Raw genomic sequence first — 16,275 nt, forward strand, 5'->3', positions numbered from 1 at the left:
CTGATTCAGCATGTTGGGTGGATGCAGTCTTAGTCAATGTGCACTACTGTTCATTTGATTCAGAGGTCTCTAGCCTCTGTACGGGACCAGATGTGAGGTGGACCTTTATTTAACTGGGATATGCGTATCAAAGGCTCACTGCCTTCCATATTTGCCACAGTGTCAGTAGTCAGGAGTACTTAGTAAGGTGTCTCCCAGTGGGGCTTCAGCGCTGTCTTCCTCTGATGACACTTCTAGAGTACCCAGTTACTAGCCTTCAGAGGGTGACCTACAGAATCCCTTGAATTGGGATATGGAAGACTTACTTAATCTTTCAGTCTGAGTGACTGCTTCCCAAGTAGCATGTTGTCTATTCATCATGAAACTGCTGTTTACAAACCAAGTATCCCTTTGTTGGTCAGCCAAGGACCCTTTAAAGGGCACTGTCCAAGTAACAGTGGAATCCCACATCTCCTCATCCTGCTCCAGAGTCAAGCGAATGGCCCTTGAAAACAGTGAGAAAGAACTCAAAACATTTGGGGTATGCCACACCTTTGTTCTTGTTCTTTGGTGCCATAGGAGTTCACTTTGGATCCCACTGCTGCCACCAAATCTGTTTCAAAAATTCAACTGGGTAAATTTACAGATATATATGCATACAAGAACTGGGGTACAGTGCACAGGTGGGGTGGGGGTTGAGAGGCTTCAGCAGAGACAGATTGGGGAACAGAACAGGTGGATGAACTAAATACATTGCTAAGGGGAGCAGTGGGAGAGAGCTACCCACATGGGTAGCTCCCTGGCCAGGGATCAAACTTGTGCTGCAGTGGCTGTGGATATCTTCATAGGTTGAGTCTTAACCCCTTGCACCACTAGGGAGGCCCTTGTGTTTGGTTTAAAAAAACAACTTGTTGGTCCCACCACTATGGAAAGCTGTGTGGAGATTCCTCAACCTGCTAAAGATGGAGTTTCCATATGATCCAGCTATTCCACTCCTAGGTATTTATCCAAAGGACACAGAGTCATTAATTCAGAAGGACACCTGCACCCCTATGATTATAGCAGCACTATTTACAATAGCTAAGCCATGGAAACAACCCAAATGCCCCAAAATAGATGACTGGATCAAGAAGATGTGGTTCATATACACACTGGAATATTACTCAGCAATCAAAAAAGATAAACTCATGCCATTTGCAGCAATATGGATGAAGCTGTAAGGGATCATGCTCAGTGAAATAAGCCAGAAAGAAAAAGAAAAATGCCAGATGGTCTCACTCATAGCAGAAATTTAGAAAACCTAAATGAGGGACCAGGAAAAAGACTAATTATAATAAAGTAAAAATCAAAATCAGCAAGCAACTATAAACCAGGGACACACTGTAGAGGGAAGGAGGAGAGGAAGGATTAGGGTCAAAATAAGGGGGGTGGGAATTGTATGGGTAGTATAACCAAGATAAAAATGCATACATTGTGCAAAAATGAAAAATGATGTAAAAATATATAAAATAAAACCACTTCTACTGGGAAAAAAAAACTTGTTAATTGGAAATAATTGCAAAGTTACAGAAGAATTGGCAATAGTAGTACTCCTTGAGGGCCTAGATCCACCGATTTACCAGTTGTTAAACACTTTTGCCAAACTGTATTTTATCTTCCCTCCTAGCATGCGTGGGTATGGGTGTTTTCCACCCCCATTACCATTTGAAAGTTAGCTGTAAGCATCATGTCTCATTCTAAATACTTCAGGGTATATTTCCTAAAAACAGGCCTTTTCTTATACAACACAGTCCAGTTATCAAATTCAGAAAGTTTAACATCACTGTAATATTGTTATCTGATATGCAGTTATTGTAGGTTAAATTGTGTTCCCCTGAAAGATAGTTTAAGTCCTAACACTAGTACCCATGAATATGAACTTTTTTTTAGAAATAGGGTCTTTGGATATGCAATTAAGCTAAAGTCATACTAAGGTGGCTCTATTTCAATATGTTATAAGAAGAGGAAAATGCCATTAGAGACAAACATTTGGGAGAAAGGCATGTGACAGTAGAGGCAGATGTTAGAGTAAAGCTGTCAACCAAGGAACCCCAAAGATTGCCAGCCACAGTCAGAAACTCGGAGGAAGAGTTCTCTTCACTTTCAGAGAGAACATAACCTTACCAACACCTTGATTTTGGATTTCTTGCCTCCAGAACTTATGAGAGAATACTTTTTCTGTTCTTTCAAGCCATTTTATTTATTTTATTTTTTAAAGATTTATTTATTTATTTATACAAGCACTGGGTACAGTCAGAAGCGCGAGAAGGTAAGATAATTCACCAGAGACAGAGCAGGGAGCAGAACAGGCAGATTGACGAAGTAACACTGCTGAGGGGAGCAGCGGGCGTGGCAGGAGAGGTCTGTGCGCCATGTGGGACCCTCACCGGCAGCTGGGGATCAAACCCGGGGATCAAACCCATGCTGCAGAGGCTGCAGGTAGCTTCGCAGCCCAGTGCTCAACCGCTGCGCTACCAGGGAGGCCCTTAAGCCATTTTATTTTTAACATAGATATATAAAATATGAATTTCGTAACTATACTCAGTTTGCTCACATTATTGATTTTTGTTTGTAATCAATAACTATATGGTAGCAGATTCAATACTTTCCTATTTAGGGCAAAACGTTTCAAAAGTACATCATTTTAGATTTTTTTAATCCAGTATTACACACAAATATTTGACAGTATCACAAATTTCAAAAAGCCTAACTTTGACTCACTTATGAAAGTGTTATGTGGCTGAGGGTTACCAAGGAACCCCAGACTGTCAAGGGGTACAGGCTCTGAAAGGGGTTTAACTATCCATTATACACATAGGCAAAGAAAGCAGATTCTTCATGTGAACAATTTTTAATAGAATTGGTGTGCATGGAGAAGAGAAGAAAGAATATTCCTAATAATAGCTTCCTAGTGAAACCCTCCAAATTAGCTATCCCCTCATGGGCAAATGCCCAGCCACACATTCTGAATCTGAAGCAGGGTTGCCACGAGTTTAAGATACTTTTTGGAGGAAAACCTCAAGAACAGGGTAAGGCAAGTCCCAGAGTGTTGAAACAGAAGGAAAGACTCAAATTTCAAAGTATACCATATAGAAATAATGCCTACCATTGTATCTGCCAAGGACCAGGAGCAATTTCTCCATGTCTTTGTTACCCACCTGTCTTTTCCAGGTATCTCTTTTATGTAGCTCTCCTACATATGTTTCCTTCCTTCAGCAAGTCATAGCTGGAAAAACAAGAATACAAGAGCATGCATGTACTCGCTTATAAGCCGAGCATGGCCACTGAAATCCACGCCTCATTCTCAGTGACCCTGTGTTCAGGAAGTCAGGTTCATGGCATGCTGGGATTTGTAGTCCTGGGACACCTACGATCTAATAGGCATGGAGAGGGGAGGGTGTCTGTAAAGACTTTAGGGGATGGAATTCATTCCTGATGTCATTCAGGGGATTAGGGTTTGTTCTTTATTGTTCCTCTAACAGAAATGTGGTTTTTTTTAAATTTTCATCTATAATTAGTTCTCATTATATGCAGTATTCATGTTCTCGAAAGTCACCAGGAACACAGAATGAGTGAATATGCAACTGTTACTTCTAGTGGAAATACAAGGTTAGCTAATTTCCTGGAAGTCTATTGTTACATTTTTGTCAATTTATTAATCAATATCCTAATCTTGTTCTATGTATGCTTCTGTTTAGAGAAACCTTATTTAATATGTATTATTAATACATTAATGTTGATTCACAAGCAGCAATGTAATGCAATCTCTGGGTGAAAAGTTATTTAACGTATTTTCTCTGTAAGACACACCACAGCTGTCTTGTGCTTAGAAGCACTAGACAGCACTTGAGCACTTATACCTGGGGACCTTTTAAATAGTGACATCACCAAGTAAAAGTACAAAAATGCAAAAACAAGTGGCACTAAATAGACCATGGGAAGGACATTTGCTAATAGTATATGAGCCTCGTTTGGGTCATGTCAACCTGTCAGCTCAAATTCTCCCAGCTCTGTGCCTATCTACAAATGACAACAAAAGTTCCATAAGCATTGATTGGGGTTGGGAGGGTGAGAGAGGATGGGGGATGACAAATAAATATTAGTAGGCAGGCTAATTTGCAAACACAAAACCTGTGTTAATGAGGATTTATTAATGATGACATTTTTATAGTAGTGAATGTTGCAGAATGTCTTTGGGCTAACTTCAGTAACCAAAGATGTTATTTCAGATTTTCTTAGCTCTCCTACATGTGCCCCTACTCCCCCACTCAATTCCAAATCTCTCATTTTTGAGAATTGATGATATTTGGTAATTGCTCTGCTGAGACAACTTCCTACCCAACTCCCATTGAAAATGGATGGGGGCCATTTGAAGAACAGTTGGGTCCACAGTTTCATCTGAACACACTGGTCATGATGCCAACTACGTTCTCTGTTACCAGTAGCCAGTTCTTTTGCAGTGTTTCTCTCTCCTTCCAGTTACTTAGAACAAGATCAGCTTTAAGTGTTCTGTTTTATATACCCCAAGGCTAGTATTTCCAAAGCTTAGTAAGGGAAGAGAAAGATAATATTTCTTGTTGGATTATTTTCCTTTAAGATAAGTACATTATTAACTTGGTTGACTCACCATTTATATTTTATTTTGAAAATTAAAGCAATTAAGCCATTTTCTTAATTTAGCAAAGTTATATTGCTTAGTACATACTTTAAATCATGACATATTTTGAGCCAAAATTTGCTTACAGTCCTAAGAAATCATCATAACTTTAGGTAGTATATTGACTACAGGTATGGGCACTGTAGAAGGCAGAATATAAGTGTCCTGTAATTATATTAGGTTACAGGGCCTGCAGATGGAAATAAAGTTGCTAATAAAATGATTTTGAAGTAGGGAGATCAGACTGTATTATCCAGGTAGGCCCAAAGTAGTAACAAGAGTTTTATTTCTTTTAAAGATTTATTTATTTATGCACACAAGAACTGGGATATAGTCCAAATGTGTGTGTGTGGGGGGGGGGGAGGGGTGAGAGGATTCACCAGAGACAGAGTGGGAGACAGAACAGGCAGATTGACTGAAATACACTGCTGAGGGTAGCAACAGGCGAGTTGCTCCCTGGACGAAGGGGGTGGGGTTCGGGGGGAGCGGGGATCAAACTCATGCTGCAGTGGCTGGGGAGAGCTTCACAGGTTGCATCTTAACCCCCTGTGCCACCAGGGAGGCCCCACTAACAAGAGTTTTAAAAAGTGGAAGAGAGGAATGTTGGAGAGGCCAAAAAAAAAAAAAAAATGTAATGACAGAAACAAGGCTAGAGATAAATAATGTTGCTGGTTTTGGAGATGAGTCCTTGAGCCAGGGAATGCAGGAAGGGCAAGAAAACCAATTTTCTCTCATTCTTCAAAGGGACTGCATCTCTGGTGAAACTTTGATTTTAGCCCATGAGACCAGAGAAAGTTGCCTAGAAACTATTGGAATAGATAATAGGTAATTTGTTAAAATAGAAATGGGCAACACTGAAACAGTCACCTGAGTTCATGGCTGTCACTATTTTTATAACATAGAACAAGTTACTTTTCAGGCCTGTTTCCTCATTTGTAAATGGACATATTAATAGTGTATGTCTTCAGTGGTTATTGTCATAATTAAATGCTAGTGCTGTCAACACCTTTATACTTCATATACTTCTGTTTAAATTTTAATGGGGCAAGCATATAGGAAATTTGCAGTTAAAAAGAAAACTTGCTTAAAAAGGTATTAGAAATTGTACTTAGTAATTTCCCTCTGGACAATTAGAATTATAAGAAGTTTTGACCATGTATGTGACAGATACAACTCACAACAATGTATTTTTGCCTATATAAAATTTGGAAGACTCAGTCAATAATTTACCACACTTGTTATCCTTAAAGAAAAAAATTAAGAAACATTTAGTATTAATTGTGCATTAAAAATATTAATATAAGGCAAAAATGAACTACCATGTGATACATAAAAAAACTTAGGAAAATCTGTATATGGGGTTAGGAAGGCAGGTTTTAACCCTTTGCACTCCGCTGTCCCCTCTCAGGGGACATCGGAATTCTAGCATATCACTTGGATGTCCCCTCTCAGGGGACATTGCAATTTATTAGTGATTACGGGGAATTGAGTTATTTCAATGCAACTTTTTGAGACATGCATGTTTCCCTGAAATTTTATCTTGAAATGGCACAAGAAATTAAATCAAAATATCGTAAAATTACTAAGATATAGACAAGAAATGTCAGCGGGTTTTGTGTCGCATGAGAACGTGAGATGCGTGTTCATGACGGTCCGAGCACTTCGCGACGCCACTTGAAAAGAGCGATAAGGGGAGTTTGTAGAAGAAAGGTCGGTTTTCGAACATAGCGCGCACTGTATAGTGAGATATATAATTACAAATAAACAAGTCTACATCTGGAGGAAAAGATTTTCAAAGCTGAGCTCATTTTGGTTTGAAGCTTCGAGCAGTGCACATAGATCTAACGAGGAGAAAATCGGAAAAGTGATTATTTTCTTAGTGAATAAATTGGTGAAAGCTATTTTAGTAAATATCATCTTGTCAGTAATAACAATTAGAAATTTTTAACCCATGCATTTATTCATATTTTTTTTATTAGAGCAATGGCAAAGCGTCCAACCATGAATGAGTCTCATGACACAAGTGGTAGTGAAGATGAGCTCCAGATAGACCTCTATACAGACATGTCAAACATGCACTAATCAGCCTGCAATGCATATTGGGGAGTGTTACAAAACTTATCATACTGTACAAAATTATAAACAATAAAATATTGGTTTTTTTGCAAATATACATTCCTCGATGTCACCCAATTCATATAAGTCCAATATCATTATAATACGTTACTTGGTTCCAAAATTATACTAAATAATACGAGGGTCTGTGAATGCACGTTTCTGCCGCAAAGTAGCGTCGAGTACCTGGTAGCCAATGTCCAGAATGGTTCGGAGTGCAAAGGGTTAACTGATTCCTCACTGATTTATTTTGTTCCAGTTCAACTAAGTTGTGGGTTGATTTTGCTATAACATTGCATCCATATTATTACTAGCAAAAACTACATGATTTTTCTTATATGCTTCTTTTTACTTAAGATTTTCTTTTTTTGTTCAGTTTGGGAAAAGGTAGTGCACTACTTAAAATTTAAAGAGTTTTTTTTTTAAAGGTTTATTTTATTTATGCATACAAGAACTGGGATACAGGCCAGAGGTGCAGGGGGCGAGAGGATTCACCGGAGACAGAATGGGGAACAGAACAGGTAGACTGACTGAAATACACTGCTGAGGGGAGCAGTGGGTGAGTCAGGAGAGGTTTGCTGCACCATGTGGGTTGCTCCCTGGCCAGGGATCGAACCCATACTGCAGTGGCTGCGAGTAGATTCATAGGTTGCATCTTAATTGTGCCACAAGGGAGGCCCCTAAAGAGAGTTTTTGAGATCTCTTCCCAGCTTTTTTTTTTTTTAAAGATTTATTTATCTATGCATACAAGAACCAGGGTTTAAGCCGGAGGAGGGTGAGAGGAGTCACCAGAGAGAGTGGGGCACAGAACAGGTAGATCTACTGAAATACACTGCTGAGGGGAGCAGCGGGCGAGTCAGGAGAGGTCTTCTGCGCAATGTGAGTTGCTCCTTGGCCGGCCAGGGATAGAACTTGTACTGCAGTGGCTGGCAATAGCTTGATAACCCCTGCGTCACCAGGGTGGCCCACTTCCCAACTTTCTTATGGGATCTCTGGATAAATGTCAGGTAATTTTTAAAATCTTCCTCAGAATATCCTTAAGTACTTTTCCTTTGTAAAAAGAATTTTTATATTTAAGTCTATTTTCATGATAGATTAAGACCAGAAGTCCAGGAAGTTAAAAATAGAGTTTTTTTTTTAAACATGTTTCATGTTGATATCACACTTTTCCATACATGTAAAATATAGAATCGAAGAATTGTAACTTAAAATTTGATTAGTTATTGATATATTTCTTATTGTTGTTAATTGACCCATTAATGTCTTGAAATGTTACTTTTACTTAACGGATGCAGTAGTAAGTCCCAAGAGTTTTGATTGCTCAGACTCCCTCATTCTCTAAGACCTTCACTACCATCTCATGTTTAAAGGAAGATTTGCCTTGTTCCGGTGGTAATACCTCCTCTTGGCTGTAGAGTACTGACCCAGAGGCAGAGCAATTGACACAATCTGAGCAAACAGAATCCTTTAGGAATTTGGAATTGATAGTTAGAATCCCTCTGTGTAGGTCTAAAAATGAAGATCCTAACTGGATCTATATTGGCAGCCATGTTCTGTCATGTGAAGTAGAATCAAAAATGCCATTCTGTCACCTGTAAGAGCTAAAAGATGGGGAGAGACTGAGACAAACAACATCAAAGAGATAGAAGAGAATGGAATATAAGTGGGTAGGGAGGGGAGGGGGCCAGAGAGAAGGACCAAAAGTGGACATGAACAAACTAATTTTCTATGACTTGGGTTCTTGGTTCTAGTTTATTCTTATGACCTTGAATTCCATGAGACACTCCTATAAGCTTTTTAAAAATTTCCTTTTTTTTCCTAAAGCTACCTCTGGCCACATTCTGTCCTGTAACCAGAAGAATCAACCAAAGTAAACACTTGCTTTTGTTAACTGCTCTATGCACAGTATTATTTGATTTTGACAATCTTGCAGGATAAATTTTATTATTCCTCAGAAAGAATTGAGGGAACTTGGATTTTAGGAGAAATTAAGTAATTTGATCAAATCAAGGTAGCTGATAGCCAGTACCAGGAATGCAAGGTAGTATTAACTCCAAAGTCGATTCTTCTTACTAACTAGAGCCCATCAACTATAGACTGGACTCTAGTCCATACTATAACATAGGCAAAAATTTGCTTTTCCAAAGTTTACAGTTCAGAGAAGGATAGAGACAAACAGGCAACAACAATTCAGTGCAATAAATGCTGTGGAGAAGGAATAAAATGTGCTGTAAGAGCCTTTGAGAGATTGGGGAATATTTCCCTTGATCATTTAAGCCAATAAAACCTGAAGATTGAGTAGTCTTTTTTTTTTTTTTTAAGATTTATTTATTTATTTATTTATTTATGCAAGAACCAGGGTACAGGCCAGATGCGCGGAAGGGTGAGAGGATTCACCAGAGACAGAGTGGGAAGCAGAACAGGCAGACTGACGAAGAGGCTGCGGGCAGCTTTGCAACCCAGCGCTCAACCGCTGTGCCACCAGGGAGGCTCGGATTTTCATTTTAGAAAACACATTCTTGGGCCTCCCCTGGTGGCGCAGCGGTTGAGTGCTGGGTTGCGAAGCTGCCCGCAGCCTCTGCAGCGCCAGTTCGATCCCTGGCTGCCAGCGAGGGTCCCACATGGCATGCAGACCTCTCCTGCCACCCGCTGCTCCCCTCAGCAGTGTATTTTGTCAGTCTGCCTGCTCTGCTCTCCCCTCTGGCTCTGGTGAATTCTGTCACCCTCCCTCACTATAGACTGTACCCAGTGCTTGTATAAATAAATAAATAAATCTTAAAAAAAAAATTAGCTGCATAGAATTAAAAAAAAAAAGAAAGAAAACACATTCTTCATACTACAGCCAAAGAAGACTGGAAAAACTGTAATGCTAGAGGTATGGAGGTCAGTTAAGGAAACTTTTGCAATAATCCAGACAATAAAATAATTAGTAGCTTAGAGAAGTAGTGATTAGTTGAGGGAGAAGTGGAAGAATTTTGGAGATCACAGGGTAGTGTATTCAGGTTTTTGTGAATGATTGGATGTACAGGGCATGGAAGGGGTACAAGTTAAGAATAACCCTCAGGACTTTGACTAAGGCAAGTCTGCAGGATAGATTGGACTTTGTCCTTAACATTTACTAAGACAGTAGTGACAAATAAGAAAGAGTAAGTTTTGATGGGAAAAATGATATTTTGAACATGATAATTTTCAAGAATCGTGGAAGATGTTCCAGTGGATACCCAGTAGTAGGTAGTTGAACTGTTACAGGGCAACCTGGATGTAAAATGGGTTGCATGACTATGTGTCCTCACCCGCACCTTTAAAAGGGACTTACAATAAGACTCAACTGCAGGAGCACAAAAAAGGTTAATAAAGGGTTTATTTACAAAAGAAAGGTAAATGAAGAAATGACTAACTCAGGGAGAAAGAAAGGGAAATAAATTGGTGAATGTGTCCTACCAGTTCCGCTGAGCTGGAACCCCATTAACATGCTGAAAGCCAGCCAAAAAAACCCCAAGACCCACATGTCAGGTTATATACCAAACCTGGCTGCTTAACTCCACCCTCAGTTCCCAGCAGTCTTCCGTTTGGTGGTGATGACATTATAGGATTTATAGTCCTTGGTGTCTTGGAGCTCTTTGGTTTTGGGGTGGGGGTGTGGGCCATAAAACCTATTCGTGGAGTTTATTCAGAACATCCTTTCCTCCAACAGTAGCAGCAAGCCTCTGACTCTCCTATAAAGAATGGATATTTTGACAAAATAGAACTGATCTTTCCCTTTTATGTTTCTGGAAGAGAATGCCTGTAGTTTTGATATTTCAGAAGACCTGAGGGACTTTTCCTAGTAAAAACATGTTCTCTTTCAACAAATTGCTAGAAATCATTGCTTGTCTTTTCCATTAGACTGTATAATTACCATTATTCTGTAGACTTATTTTTAGAAGAAAAACAAGCTTTATTTAAAAGGCAAAATTGATACTTCACATATCCTTTTACCTAGTAGCTATCCAGGAAAATATATTGTTATTGATTTTGAATGAAACAAAAGCTTCAAAAAATTGAATAACAAGCATTATTTGATTTGGGCATATTGTAAGTATCTAGTACATTCCAAAACCATAACTCATTTCATTCTTGATGACAGGACAGAATTTTCCTAATGTAAGTTAAAATGGAAGTCTTTTAACATTTGGCAACTAAAATTTTGAAGGAAACAGTTTAAAACTTTGGGTTAAACTGCTTTGTGTTATGCTGCTTTAATTTCTTGTTTACAATTACATATTTGGTTTACATGCCAATTAAATGTTTACATTTTAAATGCATTGATAAAGCATATGTTGAAACAGGAGATTTGTTACACCACAGGTGTGGTGGAAATAAAGTAAATGTCATAGAATTAGGGGAAAATTAAAGAGCTTTGGGTTAATATTAAAAACTAAAAATTAAAAAATAATTAAAAAAATTCACATTTGAAGGAATTATAAAAAGAACAAATGAAACAAAATTCAGTAGAAGGGAAGATATGGTAAAAATTCTGGCAGAAGTAACAAAATAGAAAAAAGTTCAAAAGTTCATTGAAACCAAGAGCTGGTCCTTTTAAAGGATGAACAAAATTAATAAATCTGTAACTGGACTCACTAATAAAAGGAGAAAATCCCAATAAAAAGAATCTGAATTGGGGGCCTCCCTGGTGGTGCAAGGGAATAAGCACAGCACTATGAAACTTATCGGCAGCCTCTGCAACACAATTTCGATCCGTGACAGCCAGAGAGCAACCCACTTGGCACAGCAGACCTCTCCTGTCTTGCCCACTGCTCCCCTCGGCAGTGTTTCCAATTAGTCTGCCTGTTCTGCTGCCCACTCTGTCTCTGGTGAATCCTCTCACCCTCCCTCACCTCTGGCCTGTACCCCACTTCTTATATGCATAAATAAATAAATCTTAAAAAATTTTAAAAAAGAATCTGAAATGAAAGAGATGAAATTGTAATCGACATAGCAGAAATACAAAGGTGCATAAGAAACTGCTCTGAATGTCTGTATGCAAACAAATTGGACAATCTAGAAGAAATATACAATTTTTTAGAATCATATAACCTTCTATGATTGAACCAGGATGAAATAACTTAAACAGACTAATTATAAGCACAGAAATTTAAAATGTAATTAAGACTCTTCCTAAGAACAAAAGCCCAGGACCAGATGACTTCTGTAGTGAATTATGCTAAACCCTCAAGAGGGTATGATACCTGTCTTTTCCAAACTCTTATTTAAGAAAAAGAAGAAGAATTGAAGGGGAGGAGGTGGAGAGACTCCCAAACACATTTTATGAGGTCATCATTACCATGATCCCAAAACCAAACAAAGACAAAACCCACAGAGAATAATATAGATTATTTTCTCTGAACATAGATATAAGGATTCCCAACAAAACCTTGACAAAGCAAATCAGTAATGTATGAAGAGAATCACTCATGACCATATAGGATTCATTCTAAATATGCAAGATTCACTATACACAAATCAGTGTCATTAATGACATTAATAGAAAGATAAAAATCACATGATCATTTCAATAGTCACTGAAAAACCATTCTAAAACATTAGCACCCACATATAAAAACCCAATAAAATCATAATAAAAGGAAATTTCTCAACATAATAGAGACCATAGATGATAGACTCACAGCCAGTATCATACTTAATGTGAAAAGCCCAAGGCATATTCCCTAAGATCAGGAACAATATAAGGATGTCCACTTTTACCGCTACTATTCAACATAGTATTGGAAGTCCTAGCCATAGCAATTAGGCAAGACAGGACATAAAAGGAAACCACATTGGAAAATAACAGGTGAAACTGAAACTATCACTATTCACAGGCAATATATACATAGAAAATCCAAATGATTATACAAAAGAAAAACTGGAAATGACAAGTGAATACTAAAGCGGATTCAAAATCAGTTCACAAAAATCTATTGCATATCTGTAAGTAAACAGTGAGCTAGATGAAACAGAAATTAAGAAATAACATTTATAGTCACACCAAAAGGATGAACTGCCTTGGAGTAAACTTAACAAAGGGAAGAACCTTTACACTGAAAACTATAAGACATTGTTAAATAAAAGAAGAAACAAATAAATGTGTTAGTGTATTGAAAGAATAAACTTAAAAAAATGGCCATATCACCCAAAATGGTTTACAGATTCAGGTCAATAACTATCAAAATCCCAATGACATTCTTCAGGGAAATAGCACAAAAAAACTATAAAACTTGTATGGAACCACAAAATATTCTGAATACCCAAACTGCTGACATAAGATGCACTCCTGGACCTCAGCCACAAAAATGTATTTGAGGATCTAATTCTGATGGCAAGGGAAACAAAAATAAATGGGACTACATCAAACTGAAAAGCTTTTGTACCTTGAAAGAAAACACCACAAGAACAAAGAGGCAACATGTGGGCTGGGAGAAGATCTTTATCTGCACACCATACAGCAGATAAGGGTTTAATTTCTAAAATATATGAAGACTTCAAACTCCCAACAAAAACAACCAAATCAAAAAATAAGCTAAAGACCAAAATAGACACTTGTCCAAAGAACACATTCAGGCAGCCTACAAGCACGTGAGAATATGCTTAACATCACTTACAATAAGGGAAAGCAAATCAGACCCACCATGAGATGATATCACCTCACCTCTGTGAGAATGGCTTATATCAAAAAGATCAGAAGAAACAAATGTTGACAAGGACAAGGAGAAAAAGAAACACCCACTTTTGGTGGAAATGTAAATAGGTGCAATCTGTATGGAAAATGGTATCAAGATTCCTCAAAAAACCCAAAAAAACAAAAAAAAAGAACAGTACAACCAGAACAAGTCCAAATACCCATCAGCAGATGACTGGATAAAGAATTTATGGAATATATACTCAATGGACTATTACTTAGCTATTTAGAAAGATGAAATAGTGCCTTTTGGGACAAAATGGATTTTTTTTTCATCTTGCTTTTTATTTTTTTTACAGTTAATTGATTTTTAAATTATTTTTTAAATTTTATATATGTTTTTTACATCATTTTTCATTTTTGCACAATGTATGCATTTTCATCTTGGTTATACTCCCCATACAATTCCCTGCCCCCCTGGGTTTTAATCCTACTCCCTACCCCCCCAACAGTATGTCTCTGGTTTATAGTTGCTTATTGATTTTGATTTTCACTTTATTATAATTAGTCTTTTTCCTGGTCCCTTATTTAGGTTTTCTAAATTCCTGCTATGAGAGAGACCATCTGGTATTTTTCTTTTTCTATCTGGCTTCTTTCTTTTTTTTTTTTTTATTTAAATTTTATTTTTATATTCCCCATACAATTGCAACCCCCTTATTTTGACCCCAATCCCTCCTTTCCCTGACCCTCACCCCCCATAGAGTGTCTCTGGTTCATAGTTGTTTGTTGATTTTGATTTTTACTTTCTTATAGTTATTCTTTTTCCTGGTCTCTCATTTAAGTTTTCTAGATTCCTGCTATGAGTGAGACCATCCAGTATTTTTCTTTTTCTTTCTGGCTTATTTCGTTGAGCATGATCCCTTCCAGCTCCATCCATGTTGCTGCAAATTGCATGTGTTTATCTTTTTTGAATGCTGAGTAATAGTCCATGGTATATATGTACCACATCTTCTTGATCCAGTCATCTGTTTCTGGGCATTTGGGTTGTTTCCAAAGCTTAGCTATTGTAAAAAGCTTAGCTATTGTAAAGCTATTGTAAATGTTTATAGTGCTGCTATAAACATAGGGGTGCAGGTGCTCTTTGGAATTGGTGTTTCTGTGTCCTTTGGGTAAATACCTAGGAGTGGAATTGCTGGATCATATGGAAGCTCTATGTTTAGTAGGTCAAGAAATCTCCACACAGCTCTCCATAGTGGTTGAACCCGTTTGCACTCCCACCAACAGTGCAGGAGAGTTCCTTTTTCTCCAGGTCCTCGCCAACATTTGTTGTTGCTAGTTTTTTTAATATGTGCCATTCTCACTGGTGTAAGATGATATCTCATTGTAGTTTTGATTTGCATTTCCCTGATTACAAATGATGTTGAACATTTTTTCATATGCCTATTGGCCATTTGCATTTCCTCTTCAGAGAAGTTTCTTTTTAGCTCTTCTGCCCATTTTTTGACTGGATTATTTTCTTTGTTTTTGTTGAGTCTCATCAGCTCTTTGTAGATTTTTGTGATCAGTCCTTTATCATTAGTGTTTTGTGCAAAAATGTTCTCCCAGTTGGTGGAGTTTCTCTTTGTTTTTGTTATTGTCTCTTTTGCTGTGCAGAAGCTCTTTAATTTGATGTAATCCCATCTGTTTATCTTTGCCTTCACTATCACTGCTTTGGGTGATGTGTCTGTAAAGGTGTCTTTGATGTGCATATCATGTAGTGTTTTGCCTATATTTCCTTCTATGTATTTTATGGTTTTAGGTCTTATGTCTAGTTTTTAAATCTCTTTCTGGCTTATTTCACTGATCATGATCCCTTCCAGTTCCATCCATATTGCTGCAAATGGCATTAGTTTATCTTTTTTGATTGCTGAGTAATATTCCAGTGTGTATATGAACCACATCTTCTTGATCCAGTCATCTATTTTTGGGCATTTGGGTTGTTTCCATGGCTTAGCTATTGTAAATAGTGCTGCTATAAACATAGGGGTGCAGGTATCCTTTTGAATTAATGATTCTGTGTCCTTTGGTAAATACCTAGAAGTAGAATTGCTGGATCATATGGAAGCCCCAGCTTTAGCAGGTTGAGGAATCTCCACACAGCTGTCCATAGTGTTTGGACCAGTTTGCACTCCCACCAACAGTGCAGGAGAGTTCCTTTTTCTCCACAACCTCGCCAACATTTGTTGTTGCTAGTTTTTTTAATATGTGCCATTCTCACTGCTATAAGATGGTATCTCATTGTAGTTTTGATTTGCATTTCCCTGATTACAAGTGATGTTGAACATTTTTTCATATGCCTGTGTTGGCCATTTGCATTTCTTCTTCAGAGAAGTTTCTTTTTAGCTCTTCTGCCCATTTTTTGACTGGATTATTTTCTTTTTTTTTGTTGAGTCTCATCAGCTCTTTGTAGATTTTTGTGATCAGTCCTTTATCGTTAGTGTTGGGTGCAAAAATGTTCTCCCAGTTGGTGGGGTTTCTGTTTGTTTTTGTTATTGTCTCTTTTGCTGTGCAGAAGCTCTTTAATTTGATGTCATCCCATCTGTTTATCTTTGCCTTCACTATTACTGCTTTGGGTGTTGTGTGTGTAAAGGTGTTACTGAGTTGTATGTCATGTAGTGTTTCACCTATATTTCCTTTTATGTATTTTATGGTTTCAGATCATATGTCTAGTTCTTTAATCCATTTTGAGTTGGTTTTTGTGCATGGTGTGAGGTAGTAGTCAAGCTTCATTCTTTTGCATGTAGTGACCCAGTTTTCCCAGCACCATTTATTGAACAAACTTTCTTTG

Source organism: Talpa europaea (genome assembly GCF_964194135.1).
Source record: "Talpa europaea genome assembly, chromosome: 13".
NCBI classification, from domain to species: Eukaryota; Metazoa; Chordata; class Mammalia; order Eulipotyphla; family Talpidae; genus Talpa; species Talpa europaea.